This window comes from Dermacentor silvarum, chromosome 7, assembly GCF_013339745.2.
Source record: "Dermacentor silvarum isolate Dsil-2018 chromosome 7, BIME_Dsil_1.4, whole genome shotgun sequence".
NCBI classification, from domain to species: Eukaryota; Metazoa; Arthropoda; class Arachnida; order Ixodida; family Ixodidae; genus Dermacentor; species Dermacentor silvarum.
In genome coordinates, this window is record NC_051160.1 from 143,292,650 (window position 1) to 143,300,136 (window position 7,487).

Below are 7,487 nucleotides of genomic sequence, written 5' to 3' on the forward strand. Positions count from 1 at the left end.
ACGTTATCGATGCTTCTATCCGTTGTCTGTTGTCACCGACGCTTACGTAATGTGATTGCATGACGGATGCGAATTGTCTAGAACTTCCTGGAAGACAAGCGGGCACCAGGGAATAATCTGGAACCTTCGATGACTCATTCGTAAAAGCCGACGCGTTTCGCCGCTGATCAGATTTTCGACGATCGCCGAGTGTGTTCGCCGCTATCGTTGTGCTTCGAGTGTAAATACTTCATTACGACAGGCATAAAAGCAATATGTAGTCCGTTTCACACTTAGGGGGAAAACGGGCGCTCCAAGTTTTCCCTTAAGTGTGAAACAGACTGTACGTATAGTGGTCACCTTATGCAGACACATATGTACTCATGAGATGTTTTCAAGCAGAATATTTATTTGAAAGCTAATAATAATTTATATTGCTGATAAGACAACTTATTTCGAGTGAAATCAAATAATTACATTCTTTCTTGTCAGCCTGGGTGGCCAATCTGTTGCCCCTTTACTATTTAGAGAGAGAGAGAAAGCTCTTTATTGAAAATTCAGAGTGTTCAGCAAGAATATTTTTGCCTACATGCTACTCTGCAGCGAATGGGACGAAGAAGTAAGGCCGTAGAAAAGGGTAAGCAGAAGAAAAATGAAAGAAAAAAAAAACATGCAGCTCGTGTCATGTTAGCAGTAGAGTAAGTGTTCGAGGTGATGAAGGTAGACGGCCAATGCAAAAGAAAATAAGATAACAGTCCTGATGAGACGATGCGCATGAGTCTTAGTATATACAGCAAACCTTAATACATTAAAGCAATAAGTCCAGGGCTTAGTGCTGTTTTGATGGGCAAAGCCAGGAACCCAACACCCATGTCAATGGGCCTTGGTCGAGCTTTTCTATGTTCATTTTATATCAATGTCGCTCGTCTCTTTAAGCTGGGCACTCCAGCAAGATGTGCTCTAGAGATTGCACGGTGCCACATGTAGTTGTCACAACATGGGTTTGTGGACTGGCCATTGCAAAAAAGATTGTTCATGTATGCAACATTCAGTTGAAGCCGGTGAAACAAGGTCTCCAGATGCCGTGGTAGACATTGTGGTAGCCTTGATTGGAGTTCTGTGTTGATGTAGAACAAAAACTTGCAATTACCTGAAGTTGAAGACCATCTTCTATGCCGTTCATTAAGTACATATCGGCTCGCCAAAGCTGAAGCCTCTTTTAGTGAAAAACACTTTTATAAATTTTATGTGATCATGTCCTTTGCGGGCTAACTCATCCGCCTTTTCATTACCTATTATACTGCACTTATACTAATTCAGCATTTACACAATGTAAAACACATTACCAAAGTGCACAAAAATTAAGCAGTACCATGATAGTACCAACAGTACCATGAAAAAAGTGCATACCATAACAAACAGTTGGCCAGTACCTGTATTTTATTTGACAGCAAACCAAGATTATTAAATGACTTAGCTTCGCAGTGAGCTCAGTGATCACTCGTGGTGTGAAAAAGTATCTGATGTAGTAAGTGGTTTTGTTTTTTCTTAATTAGTAGCTGCTTTAACATGCACATGGCAATGAATTGAAGCAATTTAACATGCACATGACAATTTAACATGCACATGACAATGATATGGTGGAAGACAGGCCCGCACAAAAAGTGAGGAAACATTTATTGCCAATTTTTAGTTTCATAACAAACCAACGAATAGTTATTTTGGTTCAGCTTTGTGAATAATGCGCGACGTGTTCTGCCTAAAAGTGCAAGATTGGTGCGCTCCATTATCTATCTATTCACTATTCAAGTAGCCAAATGAATGGTACCCCCATGAACACCGTGAAAGAGATCACTGAAATTTGTAGTCAGGAGGCCACAGTGGCTCAGCCTCTGTACAAAACATAAAATCGTTCCAGAAGAAAACAATACTGGTGAATTGGGTATGCATTCACATGTACTATTCAAATCCGCACATCACAAGTAATCTTTCATTGCTTGCTGCATTGCTAACCATTGTACAGACTTTATTGCAGCGCTGTGTGTTTGTGCAGTAAAATAACTTGACAAATCAAAGCTGTGGCTTTTCAGTACACTGAAAGCAACTTTGCGTGTGGCTTAGGTAATATAATGCTCCTACATATGGGTCAGCTTAGTATCAGTCGATTTCTTTACTAGTTGTTCACTATTACGTTTGGAACTATACGGTGCCACCAGGCACGCGAGAACAGCTTGGCTATGCACAAACATCCCTTTCCATCACACTTAAATTAAGGTGGTGCAGATTTGCTGGCAAAATGTGCTTATCATCGTAACTGCCTAGCATTCAAAAATGCGTTTGAAATGTAAGGGTGATTGCTGGTGCGACATTTTACATTTATAGTGCAAAACCACATCACTGAACAGGAAGGACACCACACAAATACTCGTGTTGTGACCTCTCAGTCATAATGCAAGTAGTTTCCCGAGGTTTCCTCTGTGGTTTTTAGATGTAAACATGTGAAGCAATCTGTAAATTCGAAAGTGTATTAAGTAAACTAAGACACTATGAAATGCACCATAGCACTGCACGACAAGCAATGTAACACTCAGGTGTACACAATTTTTTGTCACATCAGCTCTTTGTGGTGCATATATATATGCACTATTTGTAGCTGAAAACAGCATGCATTTCACATTTAGAGCTCAAAATGATCAGTGCAAGAGATTTTTAGTGCGTCAGACATTGACACGGTCACTTGTCCATTGCTTTGCAAATTGATAGCTGTGTTTGGTGCAACTTGAGTAGCATACATATAATGGACTGCTACATACAACACCCGTTTTTCACTTCTACTTTGACATTCTACCCTCCGACACAGAAGACAAAAGTAGACTGGAATTTTTATTCACATCAATATTCAAAAGGCAAGCAGGTTTTCGGCACCATACGTCTCCATTTTTCTCACATGGCACTTATTGCATGTTCTGAATGTGCATACATTGCCGGTGGAATATCTTCTAATGTGTTCTTTGTTTGACGTATTTACACCTGTATATTTTTTTACTTACCCATAAATTCTCTCTGCTCTACATGTACAGATACCTCCTTCAGTAGGGGTACGTGTGCAGTGCCTTCATTAGTGCAGTAACCGTTATGAAAGCTGTGAATTCATAACATAGAAAGGCTATTAAATATAAACAAGAAACCAACAGGCAAGAGCATCATGACAAGCCAGCTGAGATGGTGGCACTATTGTACAGCTTATTTCCCCCTTGTGCTGTCATACGGTTGCAATCCGATAAGCTCACAAAGGTTTGGGTCATTCCCATTTCAAGTGATGAGTGACAGTTGCATAAGTACATCTACATCTGCCTATATCAATGACTTAACTATATGTAGCAGCTTCAGCTGTGTGATTATTGGTGTAGCTGAAGTGATGTAGCATACATAGTTTCCGCACACAATCTGATTGGATAAAAGCATGCAGGAATTCGTCTTGGAGCTATTGGTTCAGTGGTAGCTTTCCACTAAATTCGCTGTTGGATAGATTTCACTTCATCGAAAGGCCCAAGTGAAAATGAGCCTAGAAGTCATGACACCAAATGCAGTCACCATTTATGATTGAAGAACAACATGTGACAGAACGATGATCAGTGGAAATATCTCACTAGTGTGCAAAGTATTGCAGCTGTGTTCAGTATTTCAGTGCTGGTATACTAAACACAGAACTTTATACGAGTTGTTTAGATGGCATAATCAACAAGACCCCTCTAATAAGTGATGGCAAAGGATAAATAAAAAGCTGCTGCCTCAGGTACTGTCATTGGCCAAAAATATGCATTCTCACATGCAGCAAATACAGTTCATAAACTGGTTTACATACAGGTAAGAAATGTAACCGCATCACGTGATAAAATTTAAATAAGACCAGCTGAGTACCATATAGAGCATCTTTCATGGGGTCAAGTTGTAGTGACAGGTCTTGATATTAGAAGTTGTGCTGTTTTATTCACACGCATGCATGTAAACGCAATGTACGCATGCAATTTGTGTTTACGTGTTACTGTGTGCATAAAATGAACAGCACAATTTACACAATCAATACGTAAATACGAATAAGTTTTTTTTACTGGATTAATCACTATTAGTTTCGCAATGATTTCTCACATGCAGCAACTCAACTGCATGCATACGTTAAGCTGATGTTGCTAATATATGCTGGGCTTGGCTACCATTTCCAAAATATGACAAAATAAAGAAATGTCCATGTGTATGACTAAAATTGATGGTTTGACAATATCTTATCTGCCTGGGTAGTAAACTTGTGCAAAAAAAAAAATGCAGCACACTGACCAAAACATTGCGGCTAATATAACATAGGGAGCAAATATTCTGCCGGCAGAGTCACTTGGAAAATTTTGCCACCAATTCATTCTCATTGGCTCTCTTCAATCACATATCTAGTGCTGACATAATTGTGAAATTTCTGTTTAGAATATTCTCATGACAGCCAATAGGCACCCTTTTTATTGTGATAGCAGCTTAATTCTCAGGTGCAATGCACTGTGGCCATGAAAATGCTTAAGAATGATGAGGTGAGGCACTTCTTTCCATAGTGTGGCAGCGCAGCTGAAGAATGTTCAGTTAATGAGTGGAAGCATGGCCTGTGCAAAATAAAGATCACCGAGATGGCCACTCATAGTGTCCAACATCCTACATCCACGAATAATAGGTAGCAGTACACTTACAGCTAGATGAAAATGCACCGGAAAAACACCTAATGGACATACTTTGCAGGCTCAAGTCAGTTTAACACACATTGTTTGGTAATGACTGTGGGCAGAACGAACAACAGGATAAAAAATATAGCACTTCCTAGTCAGATAATGCTGGTCCCTGTGATAAATAATGTTTGCATTAAACTGAAGGCTTGTGCCAAAACAGGTGACACGAACCAGAGAACGAAATAGGGTGGATGCACACAGTAACGGCAAACTTTCGTTTAGCTTATTCTGCCTGCATTACTAACGTGACCATAGCTAGCCAGTGAGGAAGAACTTTGGGCAAAATTTCTTGCATGCGGTTCTGCTGGCTGCTAGCAGAATATATCACCACACCTGTGTTGTCTTATTTTTTTTTTACATGCATATTGCTTTTTGTCAGGGAACGTAAATTTGTACTTAATCATAAGGAAGTATCCAATACTCATTCATACCATATTCATCTACAATACCACTGGTTTCTTCACAGACTCCGCTTAGTCACCAGCAAAAACCAAGCAGTTAGCATTCTTGGGTATGCAAGCCACTTGCATCACAAAATATAAAGCTATTTCCTTCGTGCAATCTAGAAATACCTGATATTCACAACACTGCCTACATGATACAAATCAAGGCTGCTAGAAATTTGCATTCACAGCATTAGTGCTCAGGCACATCCACATTTCAGGACAGCACAGTATGTCTTGACGTATGTAACTATTATGATGTTCCTTATATTACCCTCACCGATAGAAGCATCTTCAAAAGTGCCGTAACAACTTTTGCAACAAACGACACATGTACGAAGCAGAAAGGTCGGTGTGATAGGGCTTCTCTTTCGGGGTACTACGTAAGAAAACGCGATCGGCAACACTTATGCACAGTTCACTTCTTAGCATACGCACATCACATAAAACGAGCACATTTACGCCTTGTACCACTGCGGAACATATATATCCCCGATTTGTAGCTTGCGAACACTTCGTAACAGCAACAACAGAGCTCGAACGTCGCGGTCACCACGGCGCATCGCAGGCGGCAAAACGGCTCGCGCAGTATAGCACACGAGGAATGACAGCGATAACGAGGAAACAAATCTTATCGCTACTGATCTTGTCATCACTTCTAAAGGTTGTAAAGGACTGGCGTTTACCACTGCGCGGCAACAAACTGCATACACAGAACACATACAAGTCGCGTACGCTGTGTGCCGATCGGACACTTTTCACTTCGCCACGCCCTGAATATGTGTTGTATACTCAGAACACACGGGTATGTGATGGCCTTCTCGTTTGCAATTCACACGCGAAGCACGGCACAAGAAATCAAGAAGTCGACGGCTTGAAATATTTCTTCCGACGCTCGCGCAAACACAACACACTTCCTCCGCTCCGTCTGATTCTGTCGGCGATCACCCGCACTGATGAAGCCTGGGAGGGTACACCGGCTTGCTGCCTTCAACGACTATCTTCGTGGGTGCTGGATAACTCTAGTAAGAATCACAAGAACGAGCAAAATAGACTGTTTCTGACGCGGCTGTAGCCTAGGCCTCGCGTCACCGCTTCGCTTCGAGCAAGCGCCATGTTTGCCGTGATGACGTCCTACGCCGTCCGCCTCGTACCAGCCAATGAGAGACGAGCAGGCATGCGGATGGAAAAGTGCGTCCGCCCGTCCAGACGATCGGACAGGCTTCCGCCCCAGTCCGCATGCATGCGGAGCGGGCGTGCGGATTGAGCGCGTATGGGCCATAAACAAGCACGCGGCCGGCGAGCTGCTCCTCGATGACCGCAGCCGTCTCCTGCCGCAGGGCGCAGGCAGCGGTGTTGCGCTTCCCTCTCACCCCAGGCACGGTGGTGCGGATGACGAGCCGGCGGCGACGATGCGGGGGGGGAGGGAGCCACGCACACGAGGGGCCGGAGTTGACCAAGCCGGCGAACTCGGCGACGCGGCGGCCCATGCAGGAGTTGGGGAGGGAGAAAAACCGGTCCAGCAGCCGATGACCGTGCGGCGATCGGTGCAGGCGCTCGATGGTGTTGAGCGCCCTGCCAACAGCGCGGAGAGAGACGGGAGTCTCGCCAGCCTCAGCGAGAGTGGCGCCCACTTGCGACGACTGCGGGAGGCACAGGAGTTGACGAACGGCTCGGTGATCCGCGTCCAGTGCCTCCCACTTTGATGGATGGACATCAGCAAGCGGCAGGCCGTACAGTACCCTCGCGGAGGCCACCGAGTTGTAGACCCGCAGTGCAAGGGTGGGTGAGCAGCCCTGGCCGCGGGCCATGAGGGAACGTGCTGCCCCCGCCACCCGTCTGGTCCCCTTGCGAAGGGCCGCCACGGCCGGTTGCCAGTTGAGCCGGTGGTCCACCAGGAGGCTGAGGTACCGTACTCTCCGTCGCCACGGGAGGCTCGCCCCACGAAGGGTGAGACACGGGGTGTAAAAGCGGCCGTCGTAGCGAGGGTGAACCAGCAGCGCCTCGGTCTTTGCCGCCGAGAGGGTGAGGCCGATGCCGGAGATGTACGCGTCGACCGCATCCAGCGCAGACTGCACACACCCGCGCACCATCTTGCCCCGCCCGGTTGGGCCAGCGGCGAACAGGGCAATGTCATCCGCGTACACCGCGACACGAACCTCGTACTCCGGCAGCTGGGGGATGTAGTCGCCGATGCGCGCAAGCGCGAGGTTGAAGAGGAAAGGGCTCAGCACACTGCCCTGCGGCACACCAGTCGAGACGGCGCGCGGCTGGCTGAGCACTCCCGTCCCACGCTCAC

At 45.3% G+C, this 7,487-nt stretch overlaps 1 protein-coding gene across 1 annotated transcript in view; it reads left to right on the top strand.

The window, feature by feature from the left end:
- Positions 1-7,487, top strand: part of LOC125946473 (uncharacterized) — a 301,867-nt gene that overhangs the window by 246,912 nt on the left and 47,468 nt on the right. The gene's annotated exons all lie outside the window — the stretch shown is intronic.